Source organism: Scyliorhinus canicula, chromosome 7 (genome assembly GCF_902713615.1).
Source record: "Scyliorhinus canicula chromosome 7, sScyCan1.1, whole genome shotgun sequence".
Classification (NCBI taxonomy): domain Eukaryota; kingdom Metazoa; phylum Chordata; class Chondrichthyes; order Carcharhiniformes; family Scyliorhinidae; genus Scyliorhinus; species Scyliorhinus canicula.
This window is the reverse complement of record NC_052152.1, coordinates 119,082,472-119,100,978: the sequence shown is the minus strand read 5'-3', so window position 1 is coordinate 119,100,978 and position 18,507 is coordinate 119,082,472. Positions and strand designations below refer to the sequence as shown.

Genomic DNA, 18,507 nt, shown 5'->3' with positions numbered 1-18,507 from the left:
CCTGCTGGTCATAGCCGCAGATGGTAACATTGTCCAGATATGGAAACGTGGCCCGCAACCCGTACTGGTCTACCATTCGATCCATTGCTCGTTGGAACACCAAAACCCCGTTAGTGAGGCCGAAGGGAACCCGGAGGAAATGGAAGAGGCGGCCATCGGCCTCGAACGCCGTGTAGTGACGGTCGTTCGGGCGGATTGGGAGCTGGTGGTATGCAGACTTCAGATCCACCGTGGAAAATAGCCGATATTGGGCGATCTGGTTAACCATGCCTGCAATTCTGGGGAGGGGATACGCGTCTAGGAGCATAAAGCGATTTATGGTCTGGCTATAGTCGACGACCATGCAAAGTTTTCCCCGGTCTTGATGACCACCACCTGAGCTCTCCAGGGACTATTACTGGCCTCTATGATCCCCTCACTGAGCAGCCGTCGGACCTCCGATCGGATGAAGACCCTATCCTGTAGGCTGTATCGCCTGCTGCGAGTAGCTACTGGTTTGCAATCTGGAGTGAGATTAGCGAAGAGAGGAGGGGGGGGGGGGGGGCGATGCGCAGTGTGGCTAGGCTGCAGATAGTGAGTGGGGGCAGGGGCCCACCGAAGCTGAGGGTGAGGCTCTTGAGGTTGCACTGGAAATCCAGGCCTAATGAGAGTGGCGCGCAGAGGTCAGGCAGGACATAAAGTTTAAATTTAGAATAACTAGCGCCTCGATTTGTGAGCGTAACGACGGTGCGTCCTTGGATTTGGACTGAGTCGGAGCCCGAAGCGAGGGTGATAGTTTGGATCACAGGAAAAATAGGAAGCGAACAGCGTCTTACCAGCTCTGGGTGTATAAAGCTCTCGGTGCTCCCGGAGTCAAAGAGGCATGGCGTGCTGTACCCGTTGATCTGGACCTCCGCCATCGAACTTCATAGGTGATTGGGGCGGGATTGATCTAGGGTGACCGCGTTGAGTTACGGGCCACGTGATGAGTGCCCGGGAAGGTCGTAGTCTTCCAAGTGGGTGTCCGGTCGAGTAGATGCCGGTACGTTCTGGCGAGCTTGATGCAGGATCGCTGCGCTGGGTTGCGGCCCACGTGATGAGTGCCCAGGGAAGTCGTAGTCTTCAGATGAGCTTTCTGAGCATGCCGATGCAGGTGGGGCCCGTGGATCGCACGTGGTGAGCGGCGAGGAAGATGGCAGCCCCCATGAGTCGCACGTGGCCGGCCGCATGGTGGGGGTTTGCCAAGATGGCGACCCCATGGATCGCACGTGGCGGGAGGGGGCGGAGTCGGGGCGTAGGCCGCAGCGTTTCGGGCCCCGCAGGCCCGCTGGTGCTGGGAGCGATTTGTTCTCTCTACTGGGGAGTTAAAAACTGGGGCCCTTTTTGCGAGGCACACTCTGGCATAGTGGCCTTTCTTCCCACAGCTGCTGCAGGTCGCGGATCATGCTGGGCAGTGCTGCCGCGGGTGCTGGCTTTGGCCACAGAAATGGCAGGCTGGGGCAGCTGAGTAGCTCGCTGGGGCAGCAGAGTAACTGGCTTTGGCAGTGCGGTAGCTGGGGGGCCGTGCGGCACAAGCCTGGGGGGATTGTTGGTCGGGGGTCCACGATGACGTCGCGGGGTCCGCGGGAAACGACGTGAGGCTGCGGAAGGAGACTTCCATTGTGGTAGCAGCCTCCACAGTAGTATCTAAGTCCTGGGCCCCCTTTTCTAGCAGTCTTTGGCGCACATAGATAGATCTAAGGCCCGCTACGAAAACGTTCCGCACAGCAAGCTCCCTATGTTCAGCCACGGTAACGGCTTGATAATTACAGTCATTGGAAAGATTGTTCAGTTCCCGTACAAACTCGGCTAGCATTTCTGTAGGCCGCTGACGGCGAGTCATAAACACGTGGCGTGCATAAACCTCGTTAATGGGCCTAACGTACATTTTGTCCAATATCGCTAGCGCTGCGGTGTAAGAACCGGCCGGATTTAGCTGTGTGGAGATTCTGTGGCTTACCCTCACGTGCAGTAGGCTGAGTTTTTTGTTCCTCCGTTGCTCCAGCTCCTCCTTAAAACATCTCAGCCAGTGGGAAAAAATTTCCTTAGCCTCTGCATCCTGAGGGTCGAGTTCTAGGTGTCCGGGCTTGAGAGCTGCTTCCATGATTTACTTCGACTGTTTCGTAAGTATATTAAATTGTTGGAATCAACAATTCTACGGACACGTGCTTGTAGGATTAGAATAGCGGTTTTAATATACTTACAACAGAGCCAGCCTGTTAGCCGTTGAACTTTCGGTGAACTGGCTGGCTGACTCTGTGGCACGGATCTTTATACAGCAGCTCCAGGGGGAAGAGTTCTGGGCGGAGCCAAGGGAGGAGCCCAGTACAAACTCTCGAGTACTCCCAGAGCTACTCCCCCTGGTGGTCAGGTAGTGCAACTGCACTTACAATATTGATACATGTATCTACTTGGAACAGAGTGACATTGGTAACTATAATGCCGTGTGAATCTCATTCACCACACACACACTCTTCCTCCAAACTGGAAGATGCTGCCTGCTCCTTCTTCTGATATCCTTTTCAGCTCCTGACTCTCTGATTGAACTTCAAAGGGACACAGACAGGATGGTGGAGTGGGCAGAGAGTTGACCGACAGGGTTCCACGTGGAGAAGTGTAAGATGATGCATTCTGGTGGGATGAACTTGAAGGGACAATATAAAATAAGGGGTAAAATTCTTAAGCGGGTGCAGGAACAGAGGGACCTGGGTGTATATGTACCTCGATCATTGAAGGTGGCAGGACAGGTGGAGAGAGCAGTTATGTTGAATTTACACAAGGCACGAGTTCGACCTCAAATGGATTATTGTGCACAGTTTTGGACACCATACTATAGGAAGGATGTGAATGCATTGGAGAGAGTTCAGAAGAGTTTTACAAGAATGGTCCCAGGCTTGGAACTTCCGGTGACGGCGGGTGGGAGGCAGCCGCACACTGGAGGACTCCCGCTCGGGCATAGAGTTTTAACGCCCGGCCCCGGGGGCCAACGGAGGCTGAAAAGCAGCGGCGGCCCTAGGGTTGCTGGCGCCCCGGGCAAGCTGAACTTCGGTGATCATTGCTCGGCACAACATCGAGGGCCGAAGGGCCTGTTCTGTGCTGTACTGTTCTATGTTCTAAAAACGGCCGTCTAAAAAAGGGGGTTAATGAGAGTCCGCCAGGGAGTGAAAATGTCAGCGCAGGAACTGTAAGGAAAGCGGAGGCTGCAGCACCAGGGGAGGCCGCATCGCTCACGGCAGAAGAAATGACCAAAGTGATGGCTGTGGAACTTCAAAAACAGTTCACAAAGCACATGGAAGCGATGAAGGAGGAGATGGAGGCGGTATTGAAAGTGCTGGTGGAGGAGGTGATTGTCCCGTGAGGGCGGCGGTATCAAGCACAGCGGCGGAGGTGCGGGAGCAAGGTGAGACACTGAAGGAAGTGGAAGAGGCATTATCACAGCACAATGATCAACTCACCTCGATGGGGAAGGAGTTGCGAAAGGTGATAGAGACCAATAAGGGCTTGCGAGCTAAAATGGTGTGGTGAACTACTGTACACCTGTATTAGGGGATGTAAGGTAGGACCTATATTACAGGTTCGACGGTCGCCCCTGCTGGCTGGCTCCGCCCAGTAGGAGGAGTATAAATATGCGTGTCCTCCATTCATCTGCCATTTCGCCAGCTGCAGCAGGAGGCCACGCATCTGACTGCAATAAAGCCACTGTTGTACCCAACCTAAGTCTTTATGCAATTGATCGTGCATCGATTTATTGTAGCCAGATTTTCAACAAGATGGATATCCGAATCAAACCAGATTGCCTGCAGCTGGATCCGCAGTCGACCAACGCCAGAAAGGACTTTAATCACTGGTTAGCTTGCTTCGATCCTTACATCAACTCAGCTACCCCCACACTATGCGCAGAAAGCGAACACGCTCTTCACCAGGTACGTACTCGCCACTCGCTCTCAACTCCCTGGTGAGTCCATCGAAGACTTCTGGCGGGCCCTAATCCCACTCGTCTGGGACTGTGACTGTCAGGCCGTTACGGCCACCGAACATTCTAATCTCCTCATGCGCGATGCGTTCGTAATGGGGATTGGGTCGGATCTCATCCGACAACGACTGCTGGAAGGGACCACGCTCGACCTAGCGGAGACAAAAAAATTAGCGTTCTCCATGACGGTCGCCTCCTGTAATGTTCAGGCCTACCCTTCCAGCCGCGCAGCCCACCTCCCCCATCCCTCCTGGACCCCGCAAATGACCGCCCCAGCTGGGGCCCTGCCTAGCCAATACACCTGCGCCACACGCCAATCCGCGCACCCCGGGGGTCCCCGATGCTACTTCTGCGGCCAGCAGAAGCACCCCCTCCAACGCTGCCCGGCCCGTGCCGCCATTTGCAAGTCTTGCAGCAAAAAGAGCCACTTCGCCGCAGTGTGCCAGGCCCGCGCAGTCACCGCTATTGCCCCCTGCCCCTGAAAAACGCACAATGGGTGCTGCCACCTTCACCTCCCGGGGCCTCGTGCGGCCAGTGGGTGCCGCCATTTTCTTCCCCTCAGTCCACGTGCGTCCCATGGGCGCTGCCATCTTGTCCCTCCCCCGCAATGGGCGCCGACATTTTGTTCCCTGCAAGACCTCCGGACGCCACCCTCTTGCCTTCTCCACGGGGCAGGAACGCCAACGACATCACACGACCTGGGCCCCCAATGCTCTCCGTCTGAAATCTCTGACGATCACCTACAGCTCGCCTCGATGACGCTGGAACAGTCTCGTCCACACAACCTGGCCACCACTTCGACAACGGTGAAAATCAACAGTCATGTGACCTCTTGCCTGCTGGACTCCGGGAGCACCGAAAGCTTCATACACCCGGATACGGTAAGGCGCTGCTCCCTCGCGGTCCACCCCGCCAATCAAAGAATCTCCCTGGCCTCTGGATCCCATTCTGTCCCGATCCGAGGATTCTGCACGATCACTCTCACAGATCAGGACAGAATGGGATCCAGAGGCCAGGGAGATCCTTTGATTGGCGGGGTGGACCGCGAGGGAGAACGTGCAGACTCCGCACAGACAGTGACCCAGCAGGGAATTGAACCTGGGACCCTGGCACTGTGAAGACACAGTGCTAGTCACTTGTGGTACCGTGCTGCCAAACCACTCACCACCCGCTCGCCTGCCTGCTCCCCCAGCCACTTATATATATCCCCAATTCTTCCCTCCCCTTCCACATCCAAAAGCAGCAGTCGCTCCAGCAGGGTGTATCCCGGCAATCTAGGGAACCCCTTCCAGACCTTTCATGCAAAGTCCTTAACCTGTAGATACCTGAACTCACTACCTGTCGGCAGCTTTACCCTCTCCCTTAGCTCCTCCAGACTGGTGAACCCTTCCATAAAATACAAATCCCTCACCTTGACCAGCCCCATTTTCCTCCACCTCCTGTATACACTGTCCATCTCCACCGGCTGAAACCCATGATTCTCGCACAGTGGCGTTAGCACCGACATCCCTTCCACCCTAAAATGCCTCCTCAACTGATTCCATATCTTCACCGTGGACTGCACCACTGGGCTCCCTGAATACCTACTCGGAGCCATTGGCAACGCTGCCGTCACCATAGCCCTTAAACTAGACCCCTTACATGATTCCTCCTCCATCCTAACCCACTCTACCCCTTCTCCTTCCCACCACCTCCGCACCTTGTTCACATTCGCCGCCCAATAATAATGAAGCAGGTTTGGCAACGCCAACACCCCCTGCTGCCTCTGCCGCAGGGTCCTCCCCACCCTCGGCACCTTCCCCGCCCATACAAAGTCAGAGATGATTATGTCCACTTTCCGAAAAAAGGCCTTTAGTATAAAGATCGGGAGAGCCTGAAAGATAAACAAAAACCTCAGCAGAATATTCATTTTCACCACTTGGACCCTCCCTGCCAGCGTTAGGTGCAGTGTATCCCACCTCCAGGGCCGGCTCAAGGTACCGGCAACTCGAGCAGTCGCCCGGGGCGCCATGTGCTAGGGGCGCCGCGTAAAAGACTCGGGTCCCGCGCATGCGCAGTTGGACCGGTGCCAACCAGCGCATGCGCGGTGGCCGCCCTCCCTCAGGCCGCCCCGCACAAACATGGCGGATGGATCCAGGCTCGCCGGTGGTCACTCCCGCCCCCCCCCCCCCCTCGGGCTCACTCTGGCCCCCCCCCCCCCCTCGGGCTCACTCCGCCCCCCCCCCCCCCCCCCCCCCCCCCCTCCGGCCCCCTCCGGCCCCCACCCCCTCGGGCCCCCTCGGGCCCCCTCCGCCCCCCCCCCGGTCCCGCCCCCCCGGCCCGGACCCCCCCGGCCCCGCCCCCCCCCCCCGCCCCCCCCCCCCGGCCCCGCCCCCCCGAAGGGCGCCGAAGTTCAGCTTGCCTGGGGCGCCAGCAACCCTAGGGCCGGCGCTGCCCACCTCTTAAGATCCTCCCTGGCCTCCTCCACCAGCTTTAAGTTTCACTTATGGATCCCCGTCCATTAACTCGCTGCCTGAATCTCCAAGTACCTAAACCTATCCCTCACTACCGTAAATGGCATCCCCCTAAATTAGCCCGCTGTGCTAGCTCATTCACTGGGAATACCTCGCTTTTCCCTACATTCAGCTTGTATCCTGAGAACCTTCCAAATCCTTCCCATGCTCTCCAACGGATCCGAAACATACAGCAAGAGGTCATCGCCATAGAGCGACACCCGATGCTCCCTCTGTCCCCTCATCATCCCCTGCCACTCTGCCGACCCCGAGAGCCATCGCTAATGGCTCTATGGCCAGCACAAACAGCAGCGGCAACAGCAGGCACCCCTGCCTCGTACCCCTGTGTAAGTCAAAGCTTCGGGAGCTCATATCATTCGTTCCTACCCACGCTCTAGGCACCAAATACAGCAACCACACCCATGCCACAAATCTCGGCCCAAACCCAAACCTTCCCAAAACCCGAACAATTACCGCCACTCCACCCAGTCAAATGCTTTCTCCGAGTCCATAGACACCACCACCTCCGGTACCAGAGCTCTCGACGGATTCATCACCACATTCAACAGCCGTCTTATATTACTCACAAGCTGACTGCCCTTCACGAAGCCTGTTTGATCTTCTGCAACCACCCCCGGGACACAATCGTCCATCCTCCCCGCCAACAACTTAGCTAATACGTTCATATCCGTGTTTAATAGTAATATGGGTCTATACGACCCACATTCCACCAGATCCTTCCCTTTTTTTGGGAGTAGTGTGATTACTGCCTGCTTCATCGTCTCCAGCAACACCCCCTTCTCCAGTGCCTCATTAAACGCCCCCAACAGGTGTGGTGCGAGGTCCGCTGCAAATTCCTTATAAAATTCTGCCAGGTACCCATCCGGCCCAGGGGCCTTCCCCGACTTCATACCCCTGATACATTCCAGCACCTCCCTCAGCCCCAGGGGCTCATCTAACGCCTGCCTCTTTGCTTCCTCCACCTGGGGAAATTCCAGCTCGTCCAGAAACTGCCCCATGTCCTCCTCCTCTCCTCCTGGGTCCGCCTCATAAAGTCCCTGGTAATACTCTCTAAATGCCTCATTTATCTTCCCTGGCTCTGACACCACATCCCCAGCCCCAGTGCGGATCTTCAATATTTCCCTGGACGCAGCCTGCCTCCGCAGCTGGTGCGCCAGCATGAGGCTCGCCTTCTCCCCATACTCGTACTGCACCCCTCTTGCCCTATGCAGTTGCCCGACCGTCCGTCATCTTCCCCACTTAACTTGTGCCCCCTTAATTCCACTCTGTACCTAGCCCATCCCAGATGGCCCCTTTCTTCGCCCTTGACCATGTCATCGCTCAACAGCAGATGCTATCTCCCGGCCAGTCTGGAGGAGCTAAGGGAGAGGTTAGAGCTGCCCAGGGTTAGTGAGTTCAGGTATCTACAGGTTAGGGACTTTGCACGAAAGGTCTGGAAGGGGTTCCCTAGATTGCTGGGATACACCCTGCTGGAGCGACTGCTGCTTCCGGATGTGGAACGGGAGCGAAGAATTGGGGATATTGGGGATTGGGGAAGAAGAGCGGGTGGTGAAGATCAAGGAGAAGTGGAAAGCTGAGTTGCGAATGGAGATCAATTGGGGAGTATGGAGTGAGGCACTGCAATGGGTAAACGGGACCTCCTCTTGTGCAAGGATGAGCCTGATACAGTTTAAGGTGGTGCACAGTGTGCATATGACTCAGGCGAGAATGAGTGGGTTCTTTCATGGGATAGCAGATAAGTTTGCGAGGTGTGGGCGGGGGCCAGCGAATCATGCGCACGTGTTTTGGGGTTGTGAAAAAATTGGGAAGATTCTGGGCGGGAGTATCCTGGTCTTAGCCGGGATAGTGGAGGATTGAGTGGACCCGGACCCTTTGGTGGCGATATTTGGGGTTGATGGGGAGTGGGGTTGAAAAAGGAGAAAAATCTGTACAAACTGTATAGTTGATTGTTGGGAAGAATGTTTCCCAGGGTGTTTATTTGCTGTAATCTACTTTGATACAAGTTCAAATAAAATGTGTTTAAAAAACAACTTTCCAGGTAATCAAACAAATTGGAATTCTCCCCCCACTCCTTAATCCATTCCCAAAGAAAAATACCAAACAAGAGACATTGAAAAGGAGTAAAGAAATCCACCCAAGGTGGCCACCGAGCTAAGTCAGAGGACTCAGCAAAGGAGAATCAACAGACACCATCAGCAAACTAACACTAAAAAAAACCCTCCCCCTCCCCACTGACCTCGAATGCACCACATTGAAACAGTAAAAACCAATACCCTATCCCAAAACCTATAGTTAACAAAACTCAACTAACTAAGCGCTCTAAGCTCATTTTCACAAACTATTGTGAAAAGCTGCAGAAAACCCTCCATCCCCGCTTCCATTAACCACTTTGTTAGCAGGGAGACTCCCAACTAGAAAGTAAAATCTTATGTAGTTTACAACGCCACATCAGTGATTAATTATCAAGCCCAACAACAATGATGAAAAGAGGAAGAGAACAATAAACTGATTACAAAAAAAAGGACTGAATAAGAGAAAACTATCAAATGTAACCAAAGGTGGTGTGAGCACGCCCAAACCTCAAACATGAAAAAATACAAAATATGAAGTGCTGATCCACGGGCCATGACAGATTATTTGCTTTGATTTTCTTGTTACGTGTACCAAGATACAATGAAAAGATTTGTTCTGCGTAGAGTCCACGCAGATCACTCCATACATTCAATCAACACTTGTCTCAAGCCCAAAGGGCACATCACCCCAGATGGGACTTGAACCCACAATCCCTGGCTCCGGAGGCCTTATCCATTAGGCCACCGGGGCTGTAGATCACTCCATATTTGAAAACATAGAACATACTATAAATACACAATGTAAATACATAAACATAGACATCGGGTGAAGCATACAAAATATCGTACTACAACTGCAGAGAAGATGGTAAAGAGATCAGTTCAGTTCATAAGAGGGCCATTCAGGAGTCTGGTAACAGTGGGAATGGAGCTGTTTTTGAATCTATTGGTGCGTGTTCTCAAACTTTGTATCTTCTTCCCGATGGAAGAGATTGGATGAGAGAATAACCCAGGTAGGTGGAGGCTTTGATTATGCTTTCCCAAGGCAGTGGGAGGTATAGACAGAGTAAACAGATGGGAGGTGGGTTCGCATGATAGACTGGACTGTGTTCTCAATTCTCTGTAGTTTCTTACGGTCTTGGACTGAGCAGTTGCCATACCAGGCTGTGATGCAGCCAGATAGGATGCTTTCCATGGCGCATCTGTAAAAATTGTTAAGAGTCAATGTGGACATGTCAAATTTCCTTAATTTCTTGCGGACATAAAGGTGCTGTTGTGCTTTCTTGGTCTCAAGAAAGAGACATGGGTGGACCAGGACAGATTGTTGGTGATGTGCACACCTAGGAATTTGAAGCTGTCAACCATCTCCACCTTGGTACCATTGATGCAGACAGGGGTGTGTACGACACTTCTCTTCCTGAAGTCAATGATCACCTCCTTAGTTTTGCTGGCATTGAGGGAGAGATTGTTGTCATTACACCACGCCACTAGGTTCTCTATCTCCCTCCTGTACTCTGACTCATTTCTTTGAGATCCGAACACTACAATCGTGTCATCAGCAAACTTGTGGATGGGGTTGAAGCCGAATTTTGCCACAAAGTTGTGTGTGTCTAGGAAGTATAGTAGGGGGCTAAGTACGCAGCCTTGCGGGGCCCCGGTATTGAGCGCTATCATGGAGGAGGTGACGTTGTTTATCCTTACTGATTGCGATCTGTGGATCAGGAAATCAAGGATCCAGTTGCATAGGGAGGAGCCATGATTTTGGAGTTTGGATATGAACTTGGCAGGGATAATGGTGTTGACGATGGAGCTGTAGTTAATTAACAGGAGTCCGATGTAGCTGTCCTTGTTGTCGAGATTTTCCAGGGATAAGTGTAGGGCCAGGGAGATAGCATCTGCTGTGGATCGGTTGTGGTGGTATGCAAATTGCAGTGAATCAAGGCAATCTGGAAGGTTGGAGCTTGTGTCTCATGACTAACCTCTTGAAGCACCACCGGATGGTATGCTGCCTGGTTCTTCTTTGGCAACGGTATGATAGTGGTCGTTGGTTCGTTGGTTTCCTGCTCAAAACGAGCGTAGACTGCATTAAGCTCATCAGGGGGGTAGGCTCTGTTGCCAGAGATTCCACTCAACTTTGCTTTGTATCCCACTATATTGTGTAAGTCTTGCCACAATCAACGAGATTTTGTGTCTTTAGTCTGGGACTCTAGCTTAGTCTGATATTGTCTCTTAGCCTCCCTGATGGCTTTGCGGTGGTTGTACCCCCCCCAGATTATTGCCTCTGCTGACAGTTAATTTTCCGCGAAGAAGTCGATAAACGGCTGCCACCTCCGGATGAAGCCGAGCGTTGACCCTCTTAGGGCGAACTTGATTTTCTAAAGACTGAGAAACCCAGCCATGTCGCTAACCCAGGTCTCCGATTTCGGGGGCTTCGAGTCCCTCTATGCTAGCAACATCCATCTCCTGGCTACCAGGGAGACAAAGACCAAGACGTCAGCCTCTCTTACCCCCTGGACTCCCGGATCTTCTAACACTCCAAAAATCGGCACCTCTGGACTCGGCACCACCCGTGTCGTTAGTACCATGGTAATGACATCTGCGAAACCCTGCCAGAATGCCCACAGCTTCGGGCATGCCCAGAACATGTGGACATAATTTGCTGGTTCCTCCCGCACACCTCGCACATCTGTCTTCTACCCCAAAAAATCTGCTCATCCGGGCCACCGTCATGTGTGTCCAGTGAACTATCTTAAATTGTATCAGGCTGGCACATGATGAGGATGTGTTAACTCTGCTCAAAGCATCCGCCTTTATCTCTCCCCCTAGCTCATCTTCCCACTTGCCAATTAGCTCCTCTATCTGAGTTTCCTCCGACTCCATTGTAGATGTCCGATACCTTCCTCTCTCCCACCCCTGTTCTAGAAACTACCCTGTCCTGTATTCCTCATGGCGGGAGGAGCGGAAAGGTTGAAACCTGCCTTTGCAAAAAATCCCGCACCTGCTGATACCTGAATCCATTTCCTGATGGCAGTTCAAACTTCTCTTTGTACCGTCCCAGTAGCCTAATGGATAAGGCACTGGCCTCTGGAGCCTGGGATTGTGGGTTCAAGTCCCATTTGGGGTGAGGTGTTCTTTGGGCTTGAGACAACCACTGATTGAATTTTAAGAATTGTGTAACAAGCAGGCCGCTCTCCTCAGAGGGCAGTGTATGTTTTCTGGTTGGTAGAATTAAAGAAGCTTTGGTCACAGTCTGTGCTGCTTTTAAAGGGCAGCACGGTAGCACAAGTGGATAGCACTGTGGCTTCACAGCGCCAGGGACCTGGGTTTGATTCCCTGCTGGGTCACTGTCTGTGTGGAGTCTGTACGTCCTCCCCCTGTGTGCGTGGGTTTCCTCTGGGTGTTCCGGTTTCCTCCCACAGTCCAAAGACGTGCAGGTTAGGTGGATTGGCCATAATAAATTGCCCTTTGTGACCAAAAAGGTTAGGAGGGGTTTGTGGTAGTCACTGCTGTTTGTATAATGTGTATATGAGAAGTAATACGGTAAGGCTTCTGTACTACAGGTACACGGGTAGATCCCTGGCTCCGCCCAGTAGATGGAGTATAAATGTTTGTGCTCACTGAGCTACAGTCATTTCGGCAGCAGCTGCAGGAGGCTACACATCTCTGCTTAATAAAGCCTCGATTACTTTTGTGTCGTCATAATTGATAGTGCATCAATTTATTAAGCAGAGATTTTACAGCAATGACCAGATTGCCTGCAGCTGCACCCTCAAGCAGATAACGCCACATCGGCTTTCAACCATTGGCTAGCTTGCTTTGAAGCCTACATCGGATCTACGACAGAATCTCAGAAGCACAGAAACTCCAGATCCTGTACTCAAGGGTGAGCTCCGATATTTTCCCCCTTATCCAGGATGCGCCCAACTACACTGAGGCCACAGCGCTTCTGAAAGGGGACTACATCCGGCCGATCAACAAACTCTACGCCAGACACCTCCTGTCCACGCGGCAACAACTCCCCGGTGAATCATTAGACAATTTCTGGCGTGCCCAGCACATCCTGGCAAGGAACTGCAATTGCCAGGCAGTTTTGGCCGTGGAACACACAGAACTCTTAATCAGGGACGCCTTCGTTACAGGCATGCAGTCGGCATCCGTCAGCGCCTATTAAAAGGGGGTACACTTGATCTCACGGCGACCAGGCAACTTGCGAATTCACTAACGGTAGCCTCCTGCAATGTACAGTCGTACACCCCCGACCGCACGGCATTAACCCCCGACCGCACGGCATTAACCCCTGACCGCACAGCGCCCTCATGGACATCGTGGGCCCCACCAGCGGCCACCCCCAGCCAACCCCAAGCCTGCGCCGCGCGGCAGCCAGCCAACCCCAGGGGGCCTAAGTGCTATTTCTGCAGGCAGGCAAAGCACCCCCGACAACGCTGCCCGGCACGGAGCGCAACCTGCAAGGCCTGCAAAGCGCCACCATTTTTGCCCCCGCAGACCACATGCAGGTGGAAGTGAGGGCTTAAGTGGGTCGGTGCAGACTCGATGGGCTGAATGGGCTCCTTCTGCACTGTATGTTCTATGTTAAATCCTTCAAACAAGGGAAGCTCCCATCTAAGAATAGATCCCCCATCCTCTCAGTGCCTGCTCTATGCCATCTCCGAAACCCCCCATCAGCCTTCCCGGTACAAACCAATGGTTGTTGCAAATCGGGGCCCAGGCTGATGCTCCCTCCACTCTCATATGTTCCCTCCAGTGCCCACAAACTCTCAGGCCGCCACTACCACCGGGCTTGTGGAGTACGAGAATGGCAGAGGTGCTGTTATCAAGACCCCCAGACTGATGTCCTTGCCTGATGCTGCCTCCCCTCCACTCACTCCCACACCAACCCCTGAACCCCCACTACCCACTTCCTAATCATGGCTATATTTGCCGCCCAGTAATAGTTGCTAAAGTTTGGCCGCGCCAGTCCACCTTCCCCTCGACTATGCTTCAGCAACACTTTCTTCACTCGCAGGGTTTTACCCGCCCACACAAAGCCCAAAATCATCTTGTTTAACCGTTTTAAAAAGGCCCTTGGGATAAAGATGGGGAGGCACTGAAAAATGAACAGAAATCTGGGGAGGACCGTCATTTTCATGCTCTGTACCCTCCCCGCCAGTGACAGAAGGAGCATGTCCCACCTTCTAAAGTCCTCCTTCGTTTGCTCTGCACGACCTTGTTAACTGGATCATCCCGCTTAAGTTTCTGCTTGTTCTGCCGAGAGAAGGAGCACCGGCTTGTGGTCCGATATTCCGAAGTGCAATAGGGGGATGGATTGGTAGGCGCCCTTGATGTTTGTGTAGCAGTGGCCAAGGATTTGGGCCACTGGTGGAACTTTGGCAGTACACTCTTGAGGTTGGCCTGGTTGAAGTCATGGCCATGATGAACAAGGCCTCAGGGTATTTCGCTTTAAGGTTGTTTAGAACACATCAAGCGTATATCTCACTTCTGCCTGGGATGGGATGTAGGCCGCTGTGATGATGGCTGAAGTGAACTCCCACGGAAGGTAGTATGGGCGGCACTTCACAGTCAGGTTTTCTAGGTCCGGGGAGCAGTAACTAGCCAGAGTCGCCACATCTGAGCACCAGGAGGTGTTGCTGAGGAGGCTAACCCCTCCACCCTTCGCCTTGCCCGAGGACGCTGTACGGTCCATCCTGCGAAGCTGAAGGAGGGGGATGAATGCCAGGCCATGTCCGACGAGGAGGATGCGGAGTTTGACCAGGATGGGCAGGACATAGTGCCCGGACAGGCACAGGAGACCGCACAATGTGTGCGTCAGTGCCTCCGCGCACGGGACGCTCTAATTAACTCCAGGTTCATCAATTAGGGGCCTGGCCGACGGCACAAACATCACATCCTACCCCTTCCCATGACCCTGGCAGATGTCCCGCCAGCCAGCCCTGCCAGTGGCTGGGCCGGCAGCCCACGGTCGAGCCTCTCTCCCTCAACAGCACGGCACCTATTCCCTGATTTTTAAAATCACAAGTGAAACCCACCGTCAGTAATTCCTCCTGCAGGAACATTGTGTGTGTCCCGGACAATACCGGGTCGGGCCCGTTAATGATAGGCCATCAGTGATAACTGCACATATGGAGTAGAACACATTGCGACTGCAGTTGAGGCACCAGAGCGTGGCATTCCGTACGGCGCCCGGCATCAGCCACGATTTTCGTCTGACGTGCGATTCTCCGCCCAATCGCATTTCCCGATTCCAATGTCGGCCGACTAAAGAAACCTGCTCCAAGTTTCTTTACAGAGGTGTTCTTGCTCTAAGTTGCACTGATTTTTGAAGGCAGTTTTCTGACTGAAGCTAGTTGATCTCTGTGTATTTCAGCAGTGAGGATTAAAGATCACTTTTGGCAAAATAAAGAGGATCGAATTATCTTCTGTGGGATTTGAAGCCACAAGAGAAATCAATGCATTTTCAATGACTGTGCTTGAACTACAGACACCTGCAACCGTGATCATTACTTTCTATTATCACTAAATGTATCCTCTCCTTGTGGCTTCCATAAATTCCTGAAATATTAAAAAACCTTAGGAACAATTCTCCGTCAGCTGACGCTAGAGATTGGGCGAATGATTGGTTTTGACAATGAAATTGTGCCGTACTCCGGTTTCACGCCAAATCGCAATTCTCCAGGGCTAGTTTAGCACAGGGCTAAATCACTGGCTTTTAAAGAAGACCAAGGCAGGCCAGCAGCACGGTTCAATTCCCGTACCAGCCTCCCAGAACAGGCAGCGGAATGTGGCGACTAGGGGCTTTTCACAGTAACTTCATTTGAAGCATACTTGCGACAATAAGCGATTTTCATTTCATTTCATTTCAGTGCCTCGACAGGGTGTCAATGGGTTCCACTCCACATGTACGTAAACGCCATTTGCATGTCATTAGTGGACCTGACCCAGTATTCTCTGTGCCCTCCACGATTCTCCACCTCCACCGGGGACGGCGAGGTTGACTTAGAACATAGAACATAGAACAGTACAGCACAGAACAGGCCCTTCGGCCCTCGATGTTGTGCCGAACAATGATCACCCTACTCAAACCCACATATTCACCCATACCCGTAACTCAACAACCCCCCCCTTAACCTTACTTTTTAGGACACTACGGGCAATTTAACATGGCCAATCCACCTAACCCGCACATCTTTGGACTGTGGGAGGAAACCGGAGCACCCGGAGGAAACCCACGCACACACGGGGAGGACGTGCAGACTCCGCACAGACAGTGACCCAGCCGGGAATCAAACCTGGGACCCTGGAGCTGTGAAGCATTTATGCTAACCACCATGCTACCGTGCTGCCCCCTTAACTTGTGCTTTTAAAAATCGAGGAACAGGGTGGGTGGCGTGGGTGGCATGGGTGCCCCCCATGTGATATCCAAGCACAGACCACCTGGCAGCAGCCTGCAATGCAACCATCTTGCTGTGTACCCACTGACTACCCAACTTGGCCTCTGGTTCTGCAGAGTGACACCGGGTGCCCCATTATAGACAGGAACTGATCTTTTGTCCCTTAATGACACCAATGACCAAGAGACAAAGGGCTATGTCACAAGCTGCAGCAGGAGCACTGGTACAGCCCCAGTGGCCTAATGGATAAGGCACTGGCCTCCTAAGCCAGGGATTGTGGGTTCAAGTCCCATCTGGGGCCATGCAGATTTTAAAGCTGCCATGTACAACACTGGTAGTGAAATTCCTTTCCAAATGTTCAATTAATTTGGGCTCTTCCTCTGCAGCAACATTTTCTCTGACATTTTTTTCTTTGGCACAATCCTGCGACGCCGGGATCACAATCAGGCGGAGAATCTGACATCAGCCGATCATTGAAGTCAGTGCCGGGCACCCACCCAATGGCACGCCAAGCTCAAGTGCTTTGATGACGGCATGGATGTGTTCCATGATTCGCACCGGCATGGGCATGCAAATTGTAGAGTAATGGCTGTTAGCATATCATTAACGGGCCCGACTAGGTAGTCTCTGGCCTCCCCCAGATGGAAGTGACGCTGGCGTGGTGATGTACCATCAAGGACCAAGAGACGAAAATGGTGAAGCTATTGAGGCTTTATTGCACAAGCTGTCGAACCTCCTGCAGCTGGAATCAGAATGGAAGCAGCACAGGAGAGCATACACTTTTATACAGCGCCTGCTGGGCGGAGCCAACAGGCTGGGATTTACTGTGTTACCTGTAGTACAGTGGCAGTACCGTAATACACGTAGTGTGCTACCAGTGGTGTTTACCACACGTGGTTAACTTGTGGTATTTAAAAACGGTAACTGGGCACCAGTGTTGGTAGTTGATAAAAATGCTTACTATGGTGGGGTCCCGGGCGGGGCAGGGCAGGATGAGGCGGGATGGGGCAGGGAGGGTGGAAAGCGGTGACCATGGAAGGCATGTGTTTATTGGTGACAGTGTTATGTACAACAATTCTGCCCTCGCCTCTAACGCTAGCGTATGTGCTGCACCCGTACCAACTTTATTTTTACAATTTTAATGAGGTATTTTTTGGCATTACAAACAGCAACAGTATAAAAACAATGTACAAAGAACAATAAACATAGTGCAAACACCGACTCCCATCTCCCCAAGACCTGACTATTTAACCCCTACTCTGCGCTACCACCCCCCCCCCCCCCCCCCCCCCCCTCGCTGACGATTAATTCTCCGCAAAGAAGTCAATGAATGGTTGCCACCTCCGGGCGAACCCTAACAAAGACCCTCTCAAGGAAAACTTAATCTTTTCCAGGCTGATTCGGGGTCTTTGAGTCCCTCCAAGCTAATAATATCCGTCTCCTGGACATGACGTCTGCAAACCCCTGCCAATATCCCCGAAGTTTTGGACATGCCCAGAACATGTGGACATGGTTCGCTGGTCCACCCGCACATTTACTCATCCGGGCCACTGTTATGAGGGCCCGGTGGGCCACCTTGAATTGGATCAAGCTGAGCCTGGCGCATGTAGCGGTCGCATTGACTCTGCTCAATGTGTCCGCCCATAAGCCATCCTCCATCTCACCCCCAAGCTCCTCCTCCCATTTACGCTTCAGCTCCTCGGTCTCCGTCTCCTCTGCCCCCATGAGTTCTTTATAAATGTCCGAGACACTCCTCTCTCCTGCCCATCCCCTAGACACTACCCTATCCTGGATCCCCCTTTGTGACAGGAGCGGGAAGGATGATACCTGCCAGCGCAGGAAGTCCCGCACCTGTAAATATCTGAATTTGTTCCCTCTTGCCAACCCAAACTTCTCCTCCAGCGCCCCCAAGCTAGGGAAGCTCCCTTCCAGGAACAGGTCCCCCCATCCTCTCCATTCCCGCACTTTGCCATACTCAAAACCCTCCATCCAAGCTCCCCAGAGCAAACCGGTGGTTGTCGCATATTGGGGGCCAAACTGATGCGCCTACTGCTCCAACGTACCTCCTCCACTGACCCCAGATCCTCAGGGCCGCGACCACCACAGGGCTGGTGGAGTATCTCGCCGGTGGGAACGGCAGAGGTGCCATTCTCAGCGCTCCCAAGCTGGTGCCCCGACATGAAGCTGCCTCCATCCACTCCCAAACCGACCCTGTCCCCACCACCCATTTCCTAATCATAGCAATGTTGGCCGCCCAGTAATAATTACTGAAGTTTGGCAGGGCCAAATTCCCCCCCGATTCCTCTCGAGCATCACCTTCTTCACCCGTGGGGACTTACCCCACCCCCTCCCAGGCAAAGCCCAGAATTATTTTCTTAACCCTCTTTAAAAAAGACTGCGGGATGAAAATTGGGAGGCATTGGGATACAAATAAAATCTCGATAGGATCGTCATCTTAACCGTCTGCACCCTCCCAGCCAGTGACAGTGGTAGCGCATCCCATCTCCGAAACTCGCCCCTCATCT

General features: G+C 53.0%; 1 non-coding gene across 1 annotated transcript; it reads left to right on the top strand.

Moving 5' to 3' along the window:
- The first annotated feature begins 16,210 nt into the window (after window positions 1-16,210).
- Window positions 16,211-16,283, top strand: trnar-ccu. The gene has a single exon. It is a non-coding gene; the product is annotated as a tRNA-Arg (tRNA).
- The last annotated feature ends 2,224 nt before the right edge of the window (window positions 16,284-18,507 follow it).